Source organism: Capsicum annuum, chromosome 6 (assembly GCF_002878395.1).
Source record: "Capsicum annuum cultivar UCD-10X-F1 chromosome 6, UCD10Xv1.1, whole genome shotgun sequence".
NCBI lineage: Eukaryota > Viridiplantae > Streptophyta > Magnoliopsida > Solanales > Solanaceae > Capsicum > Capsicum annuum.
The window spans coordinates 187605100-187625883 of record NC_061116.1 but is presented as its reverse complement, the minus strand read 5'-3'; the positions used below and the strand labels follow the sequence as shown (position 1 = coordinate 187625883).

The following is a 20784-nucleotide window of genomic DNA, read 5'->3' as shown; positions in this document are numbered from 1 at the left end:
TTTTCTTTACTTAATTTACGACTTTTTCACCTAATATTATTTCGTATAAAAATGGATGAAATTGTTCCTTCAATTTTCTTCTTACAACAAGTCGTTTAAAGATTAAATATTTTTTATAACACTTTATTTCGTTCATGTGATTAATAGTTTATTCGAATTTAATTAATTTCCTTCAAATCCAAGAAACTAATCTTTCTGGTAAATTCAAACTTTCTATAATTAATAAGATGTTTATAATATGATGCGCGCTTAACGTTCTTCCCGAAAAGTGTTACTCGGATTTTCTATAGTTTAACAATAATAATTACGCAAACTTATTTTTTTCATAATAAAGACAAAAATTGTTTTCTTATTGAAGTCCCAAAGAAATGGCAACTTAGTTTAATTCAAATAGAATTTCTCTCTTTTGAATAAATAAATATCATTTTTCATTATTTTTTTTAATAAATATTTTTTATATTTTCTACAAAATCAAATTTTTGCGAAATTAGCCATCTTTAATTAACCAAATTAGTTCTTTTTGGTGAACCATTTTAAAAGGGCGCTCCTAAGTGCCTTAAAACCCTTCTTAGGGCGTTAATTGAACCCTTACCCAGAATCTCTAGTTTTAAAGTTTTATTTCTGTTTTTGAACCTTTGAAACTCTTTTAAATTTTTTCTTGATTTTTTCTATAAAAATCAAGTGGCGACTCTGGAAATTTTCTTAAAGTTATTTCAAAATTTTCTTAACTTTTTTTTTGAAATAGTTTTAAAATCAAAACCATTTTTCTCTCCAAATGAAATCCGTAAAGGGATAAAAAAATTGTAACATGGAGTGTTGTGATTTCGGGGTATGCACAGAGGGATTTAGGTTAGGGAAACTCATTGCTACTTATTTTTATGTTTGTAACTGCAATTTTTTTAACAGTTGTGCAAATTTGTGGTGGGTTTTGTAACTTTGGATGTTAACAATGGTGATTTGTGATTTCGATGGTAATTTTAATAGTGGGTGTTGAATTTTATGGTGGTTGTTTGTGATTTTTGTGATACTAATGATTGTATTGTGATTTTGATAATAAAATCTATGGTGGATTCTTAAAATTATTGTAGTGAAGATTTGAGTTTGATGATGATGGTGTCAATGGTGGTGTTATAATGGTGATTTTGGTGAAGAAGAAGCAATTGAAGAAGGCGGGATCCACATATTAAAATAAATAAAAAAATTAATTTTATTGATAATTTTTCAATTGAAAAAATAAAAAAAATTAATTTTATCAACATTTAGTTACCAATTCTTCAAATAAATGATCTTCAATTTTGATTCTTCAATTTTGATTTTGAAAGACAAATTTGGGAATTAGGGTTCTTAGTTAGGAGCCCCAAATTGGCTTAAATAGGAATTAGGTTGTGTTGTATTTTTAATGTTTTTAGCCATTTATTTTTGTTATTCAAAAGGCTGGACGCACCTAAAATGAGTGTAAGAAACGCGTCTTAGAATAGGTGTCGCAGGGAGGTAATAGTTTCACTTTTTTATAGTTTAGGTGCGTAATAGGTCACTACAATAGTTTAGGTGTGACCTAGACTTTTAGTGTATAGTTTGGGGAGAAAATGATGACTTTTCCCTTCAAATAAATGAACCTTAAATAGAAGAGTATACCTTTGTAGACTTTTGATAAATAAATAAAATTCAACATGACTATAATACTGATAATGTTGTAAAATATTAACCAAATAAAAAATATCAATTCTTTTTTTGAACTGATTAAAAAGAAAAATATATTGTTTGAATTGAGACATAGGATGTATTATAATAAATATTCTGATATAGTGCATTTAATTTTTTTTTACTACATATTAAAATAGACTTATAGTTGAGGTGTGTAAAACTAATGTGAAAAATTACATCATGAATGACATTGAAAATATTCTAATGAAATGACCATTACGTCTATATTTTTCATTTAAAATAGAGTTGTAGTGGGATTAACATAAAAAATTATACGAAAATATTTTTAAAATTATGAAAAAATCGTTATACCCTTAGTTATATTTGTAAGTTTTACTTTAAACATAAATTAATTATCAATAATTTTAGACAAAAATAGTTAAAAATAATAATAACTGTTACACGCAAAAATAACTTGTTTATTCCGTGAATTTAGTTAAGAGGAGATAAAGCTTGTTTGGACACCACGATTGAAAAAAATGTTTAAATGAAAAAAACTTCAAATATAATTTCTTTTTATTTAATATTATTCTCCCCATTTGATTTAAGTATATTATTTAAATTTATATTTAATAAAAAGATTATCACATAAGTTTTCATATATCATAATAAAGTATGAACAAAACTAATTACTTGATTTTTTAAGGTTTAACAAATTATATTTTAAAATTATTTTAGATATCATGAAAAAGTTTAACTTGAAATTATTTTTGAATGATGTGAACTGTGGATATATGAATGTCTTGGAGATGTTTGTTACTCTCTCAATTTCAAATATAGAAACCTATTTTTCATTTGAATTTGTTTTAAAAAGAATATAACTTTTTTTTTGGCAATACTTTAGTTTTAACTTTCCACGTGTTATGTTTAGAACCACAAGATAAAGGGCATTTTGATATATTTGACATAATTATTCATATGTTAATTTTCATAATAAAACAATCTACAGTGTTAAATCAATGACAAAATTATTCATATGTTAATTTTTTCAATAAAGAATATACAGTCTTAAATTATAGTACATGAGTAAATTAAATTAAATAATTTATTTTTTTAGGAAGACAATAATTTATTTTTATTCATATGAATATCTCATATGTTAATTTTCACAATGAAACAATCGAAGATTTTAAGATGACAAATTCTAAGATAATTTTTTAATAACTGAAAAATTACTCATAAAAATAGAATACCAAAAATAGGTATTAAATGAGTTTATGTCGTATAAATTGATAATATAAAAAAATGTTATAGTCTTGAGGTTTATTTATCATTATAGTGTATAATTTATGCTATACTTTTAAAATTATCTTTCAATAGCTGAAAGTTTTTTAATTTGAAATTGAGTATTTCTTTGTTTCAATTTTTTGGTTTGATTTTGATTTGATACGAAATTTAAGAAAGTAAAAATTAATTTTCAATCTTATGTTGTAAATTAATAACATATAGAATATCTCAAAATCTATTTTAATTTTGTGGTGTTAAGCATAACATCTGAAAAGTTATAATTCAATAGTTTTTTAAAAAAAAAGAGGCAATCTTTTGAAATAAATTTAAATAAAAAGTAAGAGAAATAAATTGGATATATGGACTATCATTAAAATATTTATAAAAATTTTTATTACTTTTATTTCACGTATAGAGTAATTAAATATGCAAATAACAACTAATTCTATATTTTATGTGGTCCATGTGAGATATTATATCAATTGAGATGTAATTGATATTTACAAAAAAATTAACTTAACTTTTTTGTCATTAAAAATTTATGGTCAAGCTTTAATGCCTAAATCATAAGTAAGCAAGATAGAATTATTTTTTAAATTATAAATATACCTTGATCGTTCACTCTTCTATATAATAATAATAAAATATGGACAGCCTCTTTTCTGAGTCTACGCGACTCACATCTTTGTAATATTAGTCTATTCCGTGTACAAGAATTGGAAGACCAGGTCCTACTGGTCTTCCAATAATCGGTTCACTCCTCAACCTAGGATCGAGACCCAACCGATCACTAGCCAAAATCCACGGCCCTCTCATGACTCTAAAACTCGGATCAGTCACCACCGTAATAGCCTCCTCTCCCGAAACAGCCAAAGAAATCCTCCAGAAACACGACAAAACATTCTCGGCCTGCGTGGTACCTGATGCTGTCACAGCCCAACCGAATCCAGAAGCCACGATGGCATGGGTCCCAGCGGACAACATGTGGAGGAACAAGAGAAGGATATGTAACACGCAGATGTTCACTAACCAACGGCTCGATTCACTTCAAGAACTTCGTCACCAGAAGGCTGAACAACTTGTCAGTCATATCAGAAAATTGTGTGAGAATGGCTTGTCCGTTGACATAGGACGCGTTGCTTTAGCGACGATGCTGAATTTTGTGTCCCGCACTATTTTCTCGATTGATTTAGTTGACCCGGAATCCGATACGGCTCAAGAGTTCAAGAATTTGGTGTGGACCGTCAACGAGAATGCTGGGAAGCCTAACTTGTCTGGTTATTTTCCAGTGCTAAAGTGGTTGGATTTGCAAGGAGTGAAGGGTCGTATAAAGCCAGCGTATATAAGATTGCATGAGATATTTGAGCAACAAATTGAGAAGAGATTAGAAACTAGAGGGTCAGGGATGATGAAGGAAGGGGATTTCTTAGATGTACTTCTTGATCAATGCAAAGATGAAGGGGCCGGATTTGATCGCAATACTATCAAGCCTCTTATAATGGTAAGTGTTTTTCTTCTCCCTCTTTTGAAGTTCTTTTATCAAAGGAATTTCAAGTCAACTTGCTGGTGGTTAAGTCAACCCCTACCATGTATATTAACAAAAGTCAATAGCAGAATTCATGTACAAGAGGAATATATAGTGTCTATCCTCTCTTTAAGTTTTTTACAAAAATTGGACATTCCCCAATGCTTACTCCAAAATATGCATTGATTTTCCAGTTCCTTTTGAATACCAGAATCGAAGCAAACAATTTTGAGGGAAAACTTTTTCCAATGCTACTGTGTACAGCCCGACAACTCCAAAATATGAAAATACTATCATATGAAATTTCTGAGTTTTTCTTGGTCCGGTCCTTGAAATAAAACATTTGCATCCTATCCAATCTTATGAGGCCGCGAACAGCTCTTGGGAAATTGACAAAAATCTTATCCGCACTGCATTTGCTTCTCGGAAACAATGACATGCAGTAGCCCATGATCACCCTCTTTTGAATTTGCTATTTGGCTTTTACTTGTATTCAAGTTCAAATTTCTTTTTATCATTACAAAAAAAAAAGTTGTTTTTTTGGGCGTGGTAGGCATATTATATCAAAGACAGATATGCCAATAGTTCTAGCCGTAAACCGTCGGATACTAGTGGCTGATTCCTTATAAGCAAAGTCATATATTCTTCATATATATGCTCCTATTGATTTAAAACTTGGGTGACATTGTCGGGGACGGATTTACAAAGGAGAGAGGGGTGCCAAGGCACCTATAAAACTCAATCGAAACTATGTATATATATAAGAATTAGTATACTTATTCGGTGCACCTGGCCGAGTGCGGAATTTTCTGCTAATTTTGCCTGTAATAGTAAATTAGGTATAATTCTTAGCAGGTTATCAATTAACGCTTATGATAAAAATTTATCGATAATTACCTTCATAAGGGACGTGTTCTATTGTATGAATGTTTCACACCAATCCACATAGAACCTAATTAAACTCGGGATATTAAGGTTCTTATTGCATGTGTGTGCCATTGACATCTAATCATGACAGGATTTATTCATTGCCGGAAGTGACACATCCGCCATAACAACAGAATAGGCGATGGCAGAACTTCTTCGAAAACCCGAAGAACTAAACAAAGTTCGACAAGAAATTAATGAGAAAATAGGCACAGAGAGGCCTGTGAAAGAATCGGACATCGACAAACTCCCATACCTTCAAGCAGTTGTAAAAGAGACGTTGAGGCTTCATCCAGCAGCTGCATTACTCTTACCACACAAAGCCCAAAATGATATAGAAGTTTTGGGCTACACCGTGCCCAAGGACAGTCAAGTTTTCGTGAATGCTTGGGTCATTGGAAGAGACCCGAAGTCTTGGGTAAGGCCATTAGAGTACCTACCTGAAAGATTCATCGAATCTAGTGTGAGTTACAAAGGCAGGGACTTTGAGTATATACCGTTTGGCGCGGGGCGGAGAATTTGTCCAGGAATGCCACTAGCTATAAGGATGGTGAATTTGATGTTGGCTTCTATTATTCAACCATTTAGTTGGAAGTTACCAAAAGGGATGGCACCAGAGAATTAATTTGGATATGGAGGAACAGTTTGGAGTTACCCTAAAGAAGGCTATTCCTCTTGTTGTAGTTCCTTGTGTGGAATAAAAATAAGGTATAAGTGTATGTAATGCCATTGTTCCTATGTGAGCAATGAGATTGTGAGAAGTATATGTATGTAAAATATGGATGATATATATATACGTTGTTGAAAAATCAATTAGTTTTTGGGGGAATTAACTGACGCTTTTTTTTTTTTTTTTCTTTTTTTTTGGTTTTGGTCAAATGAAAATTTTTATTCACGGTAAATATGCTGGAAATTACATGCCCCAATAGTAGGTGACTTTGAGTTTTTGACCATAATAAGAAAAGTCTTTAAACACCAGTCTTTCTTCCCTTTTAAGTATAGTATAAGTACAATTTTGTCCCTCTACATCTCAAATATTTTTAAACTTTTCACATTCATTTGTCTCTCATATTCTATTTTTATTTTTATTATTTTCACTTTTTTATTTTTCTTTAATTTTATTTCATGTTTTAATTCATTTATCTCAGCCTTTATTTTTCTTTTATTTTTAGTTTTTATCATTTCTCTTCTTTTTTTTTTCTCATTTTTCTCAAACATTATTTTTATTTTTCGTCTCATTTTTGTTTTTCTCAATTTTTTTTAATTCTTCGCTTTTTTCTTAATCTTTATTTTTTCTTGTCTTTTTTTTCTCATTTTTTTTTATTTCTCCATTTTGTTTGATCTCTTTTTTCTTTTTTCTGAACTTTTATTATATTTTGCTAATAAATGAAAAATTAGATAATCCGCAAAGGGATCTTCTTTTTTTGACACCAAAGTAAATTTAAGGGCATGAATTGTTGTTAAGAAGTTCTTTGGAATTAGTTTTGCATCTAAGACAAAATTATAGAACAACTCATAAACCAAGACACAATGTAGCAGTGTCAAGTCTTGCTTGGGGAGTATAACTTGTTGTTTGAAAATCCTTGCGTTAAGTCTTACTTCTAAGACAAGAGTTATAAAACGTCTCATTAATCAAAAAATAATATGGTAGTGTCAACACTTGTCCATTAGGCGTAACTTGTTCTTTTGGGAGGTTCTTGGGCTAAGCTTTGTCTTAGAGGCAAGACTAATAGAGCATCATATAAATCAAGACACAATATATAGTGTCAACTTTTGTCCATGAGGCGTAACTTGTCGGCTAAGTCTTGCCTCTAAGGCAAGAGTTATAGAATATCTCATAAATCAAGATACGATGTGGTGGTGTCAATTCTTACCCTTGGGGCATAACTTGTTGTTTGAAAGTCTTTGAACTAATTCGAGCCTCTAAGGTAAGAGTTATAGAATATCTCAAAAATCAAGACATAATGTGGTAGTGTCAACTCTTACCCATGGGGCATAACTTGTTGTTTAAAAGTCCTTGATTTATAAAACATCTCATTAATCAAGACACAATATGACAGTATTAAATCTTATCCGTGGAGCGTAACTTGTTGTTTAAAAGTCCTTGGGTTAAGTCTTGCATCTAAAGCAAAAGTTATAGAACATCTCATAAATCAAAACATAATATGATAATGTCAATTCTTACCCATGGGGCGTAACTTGTTATTTAAAAGTCCTTGGGTTAAGTTTTGCCTCTAAGACAAGAGTTATAGAAAATCTTATAAATCAAAACACAATGTAGTAATGTCAACTCTTGCCCATGTGGCACAATATGTACAGAATAACAGAAGAAAGGTGTAACTGGGGAGACCTTTTGCTAGCCCAAGACCATTAACTAAGATCGGGAGATTCAACTAAGAAGAGGAAGCTATGAAATGAAAGCTTTGTTACAGAAGGAGACTTCTTGAACTGAATTATTTTTGGGTTGGTTACAAATGCCTAATGTCATCCCCTATTTATACTTGTGTAGGAATGATTCTAGATACTACAAATCTAGAGTATTCTATCATCTTCCACAAATATCTAACATTCTAGAATATCTAGATCTTTCCTAAATACAAATATCAAATAGACTATATTTTCTAGATTCCTCTACCTAGAATTACCTAGAATATCTAAATATTTCTTCAAGATGATTATCCTAGAAATTACACAAGATATTCTAGAAACTTTACCAGAAAAACCATGTTATCCAGAAAATCAACTTTAAATATTCTTCACACTCCCCCTTAAAGTGATTTTTTGGAAGTTATCCCAAACTTGTTGTAGAAGAACTCAAATGAAGCATTGGACTATGCCTTAGTGGAAATCCTTGTACTTTTTTCTTGACTCCTCTAACTTTTTCAAATAATGAAGTTTTTCTGTGTCATCAGTTGGTCCTTCAAAGATATGTGGACCAACAAAAGTTTTATCTTTGTAACGTACCGACTTCACAATATTTATTTTTGGTCTCTTTGAACCAAGTGAGTCATCTCCTTGTCGAGTTTTCGAGCTCTCCCTTTCTCCGAATATATTTTTTGGAGAATCATTTCTCATGGGCAAATTTGAAACTCCTGGGTTCAATGTTTTAAAACCCCTTCCTTCAGATACAACTCTAAAGTATAAAGAAATTTTATCATTATTGTCACGACCTGAGGCTATCCCCTAATCGCAAACACGATGCTTACGGTCACAAGTGATCACAAGCTAATCCATGAGCTGGTACCTGCTGTGAGCACTGAGTAACTGATAATAAAAGACATATCCAGAACACAACTGATAAATGTCATAAGGTTTTAAATACTGAAAATGTAACTAAATCAGCAAGTCTTAAAACATCTATGAAAATACTGAAATTCGACTGATAACACTGTTAAACTAACTGACTGTCTGAATATCTAAAAAGCCTCTAAAGCTGACTAACTGTGAAGTTGATGAGATAGGACTCAACTAACTCCAACTGACTGAAATAGAGGAATACTGAAATAACTGAATGAAAGATAAACTTGTCCTCGAAAGATGAGGACTCACCACTGCTGTTGCTGCTGTAATGCTAAACTATCTAAGCATGGTCAAGAAACTGTGCGTCCGAACCTATGATATTAGACATCATAGCGCGAAGAAAGTATGCGTTCTGTACTTTGAATGTATTGGTATATGAGATGAGGTTGGCTAAAATACATGGGTTAATTGTGCATAAAGTAATGACTGACTGAATAATATGAGATAATTGAGTAAGCATGCATGGAAACTGAAATACTGAGAATGCAAGACCAAGCATATAATGTTTCTGAAATAATTTGTAAACTGAATTACTGAAATCTGATAACTGAATAACTGGAATTCTGTATGCTATGGTCAAGCAAACCTAAACTAAAATTATATTGAATACTGTACTGAGACTGTGGGAGCTAGCTATAACCGACATGCCCCGAATCTATTATTGGAGTCTAACCTATAACCCCAGTTGGAAGGGTGTCAGTACTATGCCATGGGTACTAACACTAGCTGTGTGGATCCACTAATCTGATGTCCCAAAAGACTAGGGTGTCATGTCTAACTGACGGGGGACCCTTCAAAGTCTACGGTGGTGCCGTAGGTCTGGAACTTAGGAACTGCTACTAATGCCTCATGCCTAACTGATGGGGAAGACAAGTGCCTCATGCCTAACTGGCGGGGGAGATGCCATCCCTATGTTCCCTCGGTGCTAAGTTTTACTCCCAACTGAAAGACACTGATTCTGAACTGAACTAAACACAACTGAACAAATAATTGATCATAATAACTAAATAAATGATAATGCTCATGGTATATCTGAAATCATTCTGAAGATAATGAAATTATATAAACATTTAAGTATTGGGTGTTCATAACCCTCCAACACTGAATAGAAATAACAATAAGGACGTATAAAAGCTTTGAAACCATAATAAGGGATCAATGTTCAAAACCAATCATTTAGACATTTCATCAAACACATAAAATTCGTAATCTTAAGCATAGAAATGGTAAAGCATGAAAAAATAACATAGTTACAATACCCAAACCATGAATTAGGGATTCAATCACGAAAATTTCATCATTTAAACATGTAAAGGCTCATTACCCCAAAACATTTGTAAACACAATACATAAATCAAAATTCATAAAAGCTCATTGAGATAATTCATCATAAACATGTAAAATTCATCATTTAAAACATAAAAATGAATTCTTGGACTCCATGGGTGAAAAGGGCCCACGGATGAACATCATACATACTTTTAACCCTTAAGCTTGAAGGAGAAACACAATCTTAATGCTTTTATTGAAAGTTCTTGGATTGGAAACTTAAATTATTGGTTTTCTTAGAGAGAAGGTAATTGGATTTAATGTTCTTGGGATATGGTTAGGGTTTCTTTGATAGGAGAATTGGGGAAAATGGGCATACAATTCCCTAACCGATGCTTTAATTCGTATTTTTACGAATTGAATTGAGGGAAAAAGACTCAATTTCCCATCAGAGAATTAAATTCGCAACTGGAATGTAGATTAAAGGGCCACTGTGATGCGGTAAGGCTTCCACCGCTATAGCCACCACGACGCACCACTATTGCGGTGAGATGCTGGAATCAAAATCCAAACATGGCTCAATCCTCATCCAAAAAATCTAAAACTTTCCCGAGACATTCTTCTTACAGTCCTGAACATGAATTAACTCAAAAACCTACGTCTCGGGGTTGGGAATACCAATTTAAAAATCCTCAAAGTTAAGAGGCCAAAATAAGACTAAGTCTCCCACACTTAGTTTTCAGGTTTTAAAACCCCCATGCATGCAACTAGGAGATGAACTAAGCTAAGTATAATATGTGATATTACAAGTATCAATCTCTTCATCATCCATTTCTCCATCTGAGTCTACACGGTCAACTTCTTTATTTGCTTGATCTTTAGTTTTCTCATCAACTTTCAATATTTACTTTGAGCTAGTGATTAATATTGATACCATCGATGATTGATTAGAGACTTCAACTATATCTCCCTTAATACTTACTTCGCTAAAGTCATCACTGGCATATAGAGTTTCAGACACTGTCTGCTCAGAGTCTACTTTAATGTCCTCCATGTTCAGACTTTTATTTCCATTTTCAGGATCTGCTTCTTTGATTTTCTCGATAGCATATTTTACGTCTCCAGTCTGAACGCCTTCAGTATCATCTTGCTTTTTATCTATGTCTTTCTTCTCCACATGATGGATTGTATTATATCCAATCCAATCTCTTTTCAAATTTATGAAAGTCAAGGCATCTATTGCTTGACTCTCAGCTACTAAGCATCTTCCCCAACCTTCTTTTTCTTTAATAACTTTTTCAGTATGAGTCATGTTGCTCTCCATGACTCGACAATATCTCCTTATATGTTCTGCTTTGCCATGCTGATAACATCTGAGAGATTTTCTACTGTAATTATTAAAAGACTCTTCCTTCTTTCCAGTCTAACTCAAACTACCTGAGAATCCAGAGTGAGACGTATCTTTTATTTTTCCTTTAACATTCTTCTTTTTATTTACAAGAGCATTTTATTCCCTTTATTTGACAAATTCATTAGCCAATTATTTGGCTAGTAACTCTTGTGACGATAACAAATTCTCAAATTCTTTCAAGAATGGTTGTTGAGCCTATCCCTGAATTGATGTCACAAAGGGAATATATTCTGTTTTTGAACCACAAATGATAATTCTTCTCATTCATGCTTCATAGATGGCCTCGTCTATATTAAATAAAGAAATCTCAGAACATAAGTTCTTAAGCTTAAAAAAGAACTCAGTAATAGAAAAATTATCTTGAGTGGTGTTCGCCAATTCATTCTCCAATATTTGTAGCCGGGCTTCATTCTTCTTAGTGAACAAAAGTTTGATGGCAATCCAAATTTTATAAGATGATTTACACCTTATATATGGTCAAATAAATTGGAGGATATGGACCTCTTCAGAATGAACTCTGTCTTCGCATTAATCTGCTTTCACTTCTTATATGCACTACTATTCTCCGGTCTATCATCCTGAGGACTTATGTTACTCCCGTTAACAACATCTCACAATTTCTCTCCCACAAGGTATGATTTCATACATGTCTTTCATACTTTGTAACTGGACTGATTCAACAACTCTATTCCCAATCCATTAACGCAACCACTTAAATCATCCATACAAACCAGTTGAATCGATGACAAATTTGATCTTGAAATAAGCACAAGCCAATCTACGACTTTGGCTCTAATACCATGTAGAGAATAGCAGAAGAAAGGTGTAACTGGGATATCTTATGCTAGTCCAAGATCGTCAACTAAGATCGAATGATTCAACCAAGAAGAGGAAACTATAAAATGGAAACTTTGTTATGGAAGAAGACGTCGTGAATTATATTGTTTTTGGGCTGGTTACAAATACCTAATGTCATCCCCTATACTTATGTAGGGATAATTCTAGATACTACAAATCTATAGTATTCCATCATCTTCCACAAATATCTAACACTCTAGAATATCTAGATTTTTTCTAAATACAAATATCAAATAAACCATATTTTCTAGATTCCTCTACCTAGAAATACCTAGAATATCTAGATATTTCTTCAAGATGATTATCTTAGAAATTACACAAGATATTCTAGAAAATTTACAAGAAAAACTATGTTATCCAAAAAATCAACTTTAAATATTCTTTACACAACTTGTTACTTGAAAGTCCTTGGTCTAAGTCTTGCCTCTAAGGGAAGAGTTATAAAATATCTCATAAATCAATACACAATGTGGTGGTGTCAACTCTTTCCCTTGGGGCATAACTTATTATTTAATGATCCTCAGGCTGAGTCTTACCTTTAAGGTAAGAGTTATAGAGCATTTCATAAGTAAAAAACACAATGTGTTAGTGTTGACTCTTGTCCAATATACGTAACTTGTTTGAATATTCTTGAGATAAGTCATGCCTCTAAGGCGAGAGTTATAGAACATCTCATAAATACAGACATAACGTGGTAGTGTCAACTCTTGCCCGTGGGGCATAATTTGTTGTTTGAAAGTTCTTGAGCTAAGTCTTGCCTCTAAAGTAAGAGCTGTAGAACATCTCATAAATGAAGGCATAACATGATAATGTCAACTATTGCCCGTGGGGCATAATTTGTAGTTAGAAAGCCTTTAAGCTATAGTTTGCCTCTAAGGAAAGAGTTGTAAAACGTCTCATAAATGAAAACATAACATAGTAGTGTCAACTCTTGCCCGCGGGGCATAATTTGTTGTTTGAAAGTCCTTAAGTTAAGTATTGCCTCTAAGGCAAGAGTTGTAGAATATCTCATAAATGAAGACATAACGTGGTAGTGTCAACTCTTGCCCGTGGGGCATAATTTGTAGTTTGAAAGTCTTTAAGCTATGGCTTGCCTCTAAGGCAAGAGTTGTAGAACGTCTCATAAATTAATACATAACGTGGTAGTGCCAACTCTTGCCCGTGGGGAATAATTTATAGTTTGAAAGTCCTTGAGTTAAGTCTTGCCTCTAAGACAATAGTTTTAGAACATCTCATAAATGAAAACATAACGTGGTAGAGTCAACTTTTGCCCGTGAGACATAATTTATTTTTGAAAATACTTGAGCTAAGTCTTGCCTCTAAGGTAAGAGTTATAGAACATCTCATAAATCAAAACAGAATATGGTGGTGTCAACTCTTGCCCATAAAACATAACTTATTGTTTGAAAGTCATAAGTCTTTCCTCTACAATATGGTAGTGTCAACTCTTGCCACGAAACGTAGCTTATTGTTTGAAAGTCATAAGTCTTGCCTTTATGATGTGATAATGTCAACTCATGCTCATGAGATGTAATTTGATTGGAAGAAATCGAAGAAAAGAACAAAAGTAATAAAAACTGCGAAAAAAAGAAAATAAAAAATATTAAAAATAAAAATAAAAGAAAATGTAGAAGTTGAGAGAGAATGTGAAAAATATAAAGGTTAATAAAAATTTAAAAAATATAAAATGAAATAAAGGCCGAGAAAAAATTTAAAAGGAAAAAAGAAAAGAAAAAAAAAAATCAAAAAACTTTTTTTTTATAAAGTAGACATTGAAAGGAGTAAAGAGAAAAAAGTAAAGGTTGAGAAAAACTAAAAAGAAAAAAAAGGAAAGAAAAAATAAAAAATCAAAGTAAATAAAAAAGAAAGAAAAAAGAAGTTGAGAGGAAAAACGGAAAAGAGTAAGGGTTGAGAACAATCAAAAATAAAAAGAGAAAAGAAAAGATAACAATTACAGTAAAATTAAAAAGAGAAAAAAAAATTGAAAGATGAACAAGTATGGAGTTGTTATCCATTGTGAGAATATTATGTAATTTACTCCATTTATCAGGGACAATTTTGACTGAAAATATTTCACTTAATAAGTGAAGAATATTTTTATGAAACTTTTTTATTTGAGGTCAAAATTTAAAAGTCACCTTATTTTCAGGCTATTTGTGTAGTTTTCTCTTAAATATGTACTAGTCTAGTTCTTTGGACTCTAAGTTAGATTCTCAGAATTGGAAAGGCCCAACTTTAGTTTCTAAATTTTATAGATTTTTATTGTTGCTTGATATTTGATGGATAATTTAATTTCTAAATTGTTGTTATGATTTATAGGAATAACATATTACCCTTCTCAATTTACTTGGCATTTTTTGAATTTTAAGATTCAAATAAGTTTTTTTTTATTATAATTTATTTATATATATCTTAAATATTTTGAATTGTCAATTATTATGTCTTATACTACTTTTTCACGTACTGTTCAAATATGTTAATTTTAAAAAATAAAAAATTAGATGCTTGAGGGCGAAATATACCATATAAATTGAGAGAAAAAGTATATTTCGTAAAAATTAAAGAATAGAAAGGACTGGAATCACTAGTTAATACTATTAGTTAATTGGAGGGAGACAAGCTAAAGAAGAAGGCCGACCCAACCAAAGAGAATAACTTATCCCACAAAAAATCAAAGCACATATTTAAATGATTTGGAGGGCTACTTTTCTTTGTAATTGACACTCTTTACAAGAATTGCAAAGAAAAAAATGTAACTTCCTATCCTTATCTTCTGCATCTCACTAATTTTCTACTGGTCTTCATCGGATCATTTCTCAATTCCATATCTAGTAGGAAGCTACCACCAGGTCTTACTGGTCTTCCAATTATTAGCTCACTCTTTGAGCTAGGATCGAGACCCCACCGATCACTAGCCAAGCTAGCCAAAATTCACAATACTCGTGACTTTAAAACTCAGCTCGATCACCACCGTTATAGCCTCTTCCCTCGAAACAACCAAAGAAATCCTCCAAAAACGCGACAAAATATTCGCGGTCCGTACGATTCCCAATGTAGTTGCATCCCAGCCGAATCTAAAAGTCACGTTGTGTTAAATCCTTAATTTTGATAATGACATACTATCATCTTGGGACCTAGTTCCTGAAGATCTGACAAAACTGCAACTTCTTAGGGACCAGGTTGGTCTCATTCACGTCACTATCACTGGTCAGCATTACAATTGAAAAAACTACAGCTCTGCAGTAAGTTGTGAGAAGGCTGCAATACTCATTTGTCCTAACCAATCAGAATCATCCTAGGTTTTCTTGTCTCTTATATATGCTCATGTTACAATAAGAAAATCCAAGCTTCTATATTTTCACAACATCGAATCTCTTCAAGCTCTGAGATTCAGAGTCTCACTCACTACAAGGACCTACTCAGCTTGCTCGTGTGTCTCAAGCTCTTGTTGTAATTGAGTCTTTGTTTTATGTGTGTAAACATTGCCTATTGCCCTTACTCATTATTAGTAGGCATTCGCTTTTCAATCCTTGTTCTCAAAGTGTCATCTAGATTTAGGTGACAAAGATGTTAATGTTAGCTTAATTACTATCTTAGTTAGAGTTAGCTGAGTCAATGGATGCAATAGAGTTATTGCATTAGAGTTTATTATAATAGAGTTATTACAAGTGAAAGAAGGATTAAGAGGTTAATTCTTGAAGTCATGAAGTCTGTATTCAAGGTTGCTTGAATCTAGTGAAGCTGTTGGAAATCTTACGTGGTGGGTAGTGGTTTTTCTCCCTCGAGCAAGAAGTTTTCACGTAACATTTCTTGTGTTCTTTAATTATTTACTTTACAAGCTTGTTCTATTTAGTTTTCTTGCTGCATACGTTTAGTTGGGAACAGGTCCCAAAGTAGGAAGGTAGCTCGTGTAGTTTTTCATGTTGGCACGGGTCTCGCCTGATAACATGTGGAGGAACAAGAAAAGGATATGTAACATTCAAATGTTCACTAACCAACGACATGATTCACTTTAGAAACTTCGTCACCAAAACGTTGAACAACTTACGAGTCATACCAGCGGCTCGATTGTTAAGATAGGATGCATTTTTTTTTTGCAATGATGCTGAATTTAATATCGCACACAATTTTCTCAATTGAATTGGTGTACCTAGAATCCAAGATGGCTCAAGAGTTTAAGCATTTGTTCTAGACCATCAATGAGGATGTTGGGAAGCCTAACTTGTCTGATTTTTTTCTTGTGCTAAAGTGCTAAATTTTCCAGGAGTGAGATGTCATATAAAGCTAGCACATATAAGGTGGCGTGACATATTTGAACCACAAATTAAGAAGAGACTAAAAGCTAGAGGATCGTCATGGATGATGAAGAAAGGGGATTTCTTGGATGGACTTATTGATCAATGTGAAGATAGAGGGTCCGAATTTGCTCTCAATAATATCAAGCCTATTCATAGCTCTTATGGAACCTCTTTCAAGGAGATCTAGGCTGGATCATTTTAGAAGAAGGCTGGGTTTTGACTTTGCATATGCTAATCTCCACACTAAATTTTGGTATTTGGCAACATCGATCAAATTGTCACATGTCCCTTTAATACTAATGATGACTCTTTATATATCTTTATTAGATACGCCAAGTGTAAAGTTCATCTATGACAAGATCTCTGGGACAACATTAAAAAAAAATTCTACTGCGAACACTTTTTCATGGATGGTAACAAGAAATTTTAATACTATTACAGCTCTAGAGGAAAAAAATAATAGTAAAGTGCACAATATCTCTACGAGTATGCCATTCATTAATTGTATTATAGATAGTGGTATTTCGAATATGGGTTTCACCGGTTCTCCTTTCACTTTGTGCAATGGTTGGGCTCCTAGGAGAAGAATTTGGGATAGATAGGATAGAGTTAGTGCCAACTTTGAGTGGATTCAGACCTTCTCAAATACTTATGTTGAGCATTTGTGATACGATTAAAACTTGGAAAACATAAGGAGTGCACAAAACAGTACACTAAAGAGTCAAACCCGAGAACCCCCAAATGAGACCAAGTCTCGGGTTGAACAACAACAATGGAAACAACATGATATCAAGGTGTATTAATACCTATTTCAGCGAGCCAACAAACTAACAAGGAGGATAACAAGATGAAACATAAGATGAACAACAACAACAACAATGCCCCACACGGCTTACACTAAACAAGAGAAAATACTACAAGATTACAATAAAAGTAAAGGGATAGATAGATAGATAGATCAATGGTTGGTATAATCTTAAGAACCCCAGAGCTTATTCCACTCTTGGACCCTTAAGACCACACACAAAAAAACCTATCTCTACGTGACACAAAATCGGATTCCACCTCTCAAGCATCGACGTTTCCAAGCAAAACTCAATCACTGGTGATTCTACACTAGTTCTTGACCTAGTTTCGGTTTGGTGCCTCAAAGGAGAGAGGACTTGCGTTCTTTTGTGTCTTATGACTTACAACATTCTCAAAAACTAAGTAATGAAACCCTACATTATTCTTTATATAGTGTATTACATAATAGAAATTAAAATGACCAAAAGGCCCCTCCACTAAGGGGCGCCCATCAAGTGTAGATTAAGTGTAGTGTTTGGACGGTTTTAGAATGCATTTTGGGCCCTTTTTACATTTCAATTGCACACACCAAGTCTCGGGTCTAACACGCACTCTCATAATTCCATATCCATGATTATTCTTGTATTATCCTCCCCATCTTGAGAGGAATTTGTCCACAAATTCACGGCTTCACCTCGTTCAATTGGCAACTTCAAAAGAAATCACTCAAAACAGCCCTCAAAATATGAGATGGTACAAAACAGTCCACAAAAGTATAAGGAACCTGAGAGCTTAATAAAATAAGTCTCGGCCAACATCTTTATTTTGACCCTCGACTTTCTCTCTATCTCGTAAACACATCGCACCTCTTTTCTTGGTGGCGGGTTCCTTGTGGATCTCTATGACTTTCCCTCAACTTCTCTTCCATCATATAAGCATCATTGTAGACTCTATGTCTTTCATATTCCTTTCTACCATACTCCTCTACATAGATATATCGGTTTTGGTGAAGTGGAGTTTTGGTTGAGAAGAATGATTTGGTAAGGGGAGCTTCGGTTTGGAGCTTGGAAGAAAAGAAATTGGCTTCCAAGTTCTTCTTGTTGGACTTGATCAAATTGAGGGGGAAGTGACTTATTTAGGTCTCGGGTTTGAGGACATTTGATGGGTTTGCTAATGTCTATGCCATTTGGTGGTGGTCTTGGAGGATTGATCGTTTAAGGTAAAGTTTTGGGAGTAGAAACATGAGAGTTCCTTCGACTCTCCACTCGATCCAACCTCTTAAGTATAGTAGACATATCCGAGCCTAATTTTTCAAGAGCCGCATTCGCCCTAGACATATCTCGGGAAATAACATCAAGGTGGGCCAAAATGGTTTCCATTATGGCCAAGAAGTTACCTACAAAACAAAAACACGTTAGTTGTACAAAAATATCCCCACTTTTTTTTATTTCTTGTCTCTCAGATCCCTTATACTCAATCTCATAAGTGTTGTAAGCTTGCTTGTACTCCGAGAGGTGAATCCAATATTTACAATGACTTCAAAGAGTAAGAAAAACACAAGGACATATTACAATGACTCAAAAGGATTAAGATACACAAAGGAAAGTTAACACGAAGTATGGTTTCAAAACAAACTTACAATCTAGTACTAGATTGTAAGTTAGTAAAGGAATCAACAAACGAGGCTAAAGACACAAAATGAAACTAAAAGATCAAAGTTTGAGCCAAATTTGTCGTGTGAACATTAATTTGATAACGTGTCACCTCCTAATTGGTCACAATCCCACAAGTTTTAATCACTATTCTTGAAATTTTAATCCTTACACAATTGGAATCGAAGAATTGATTTTGGAGGGAAAACACAAGTCTTATAATCTCTTTTCAAATTCAAACTCAAAAGGCAAGACTTGACTTGTACTTGTTCCACAAAACAAGGCCCTTGAAATATGGAAAAGTAAGTGAGATATGATTGACAGGTCCTTGGTAGTTGTAAGTCTTTCAAGATTTAACAAGTTCTACACCTTGTATTTCACCTTTTGAAGATCTAAGTTCACTTTAAAATTAACAAGGTGAGGAATATGATGAAGAACTTCAAGAACACAATAACCACAACAAGAACATCCAACAACAATCTCCAAGAGCAACAATAATTCCACAACACCAAGGTCAACTACAAAACCTCCAACAAACGACCTAGTCTTTTGGTGTTGTATTTCGGTTTTAAATAAGAGATGAAGGTTGTGAAGAACTTCAAGAACAACAACAACAACACTCCTTTCAACAACCATAACACACGACCAAATCAAGTTTTCTCAACAACAATGTCTACTACAGGTCATGCCTTGTTCACAATAACAATCTCAACAATTCAAGCTCAATTTGAGATCTTGACTCAAGAGTGTTAGAGAAGAAGAAAACTAACACTAGAAACAACAAAACAAACAAAAGAACACTTAGATCTAGACACCACAATTCGGCTAAGACTACAACAACAAGAATAACAATTTCTCGGCCAAGAACAAAAATGGACAAATTGCACCTTTTCTGGAATTCTTAACTTTTTAATAATTTTTTTTTTTGATTTTCTAACAAGCAAACCCAAGATTAATCTTGTAAGAACAATATCAAGCTATGCTTTGATACCAAATGATACGATAAAAACTTGGAAAACACAAGGAATGCACAAAACAGTTCACTATAGAGCCAAACCCGAGAACCCCCAAATAAGACCAAGTCTCGGGTTGAACAACAACAATGGAAACAACACGATATCAAGGTGTATTGATACCTATTTAGCGAGCCAACAAACTAACAAGGAGGATAACAAGATGAAACATAAGATGAACAACAACAACAACAATGCCCCACACGGCTTACACTAAACAAGAGAAAATACTACAAGATTACAATAAAAGTAAAGGGATAGATAGATAGATAGATCAATGGTTGGTATAATCTTAAGAACCCAAGAGCTTATTCCACTCTTGGACCCTTAACACCACACACAACAAAGACCTATCTCTACGTGACACAAGATCGGATTCCACCTCTCAAGCATCGACGTTTCCAAGCAAAACTTAATCACTGGTGATTCTACACTAGTTCTTGACCTAGTTTCGGTTTGGTGCCTCAAAGGAGAGAGGACTTGTGTTCTTTTGTGTCTTATGACTTACATCATTCTCAAAAACTAAGTAATGAAACCCTACATTATTCTTTATATAGTGTATTACATAATAGAAATTAAAATAACCAAAAGGCCCCTCCACTAAGGGGCGCCCATCAAGTGTAGATTAAGTGTAGTGTTTGGACGGTTTTAGAATGCATTTTGGGCCCTTTTTACATTTCAATTGCACACACCAAGTCTCGGGTCCAACACGCACTCTCATAAGTCCATAGCCGTGAATATTCTTATATCAATTTGGTAAGGACCGATTCTGACCATGCTCCTATGCTAATCTCCACAGTGAATCCCTTAAGAG

The 20784-nt window shown here is 33.3% G+C and overlaps 1 pseudogene; it reads left to right on the top strand.

Annotated features, from left to right (window-relative positions):
* The first annotated feature begins 808 nt into the window (after nt 1-808).
* LOC107872859 lies at nt 809-6273 on the top strand (annotated as a pseudogene).
* The last annotated feature ends 14511 nt before the right edge of the window (nt 6274-20784 follow it).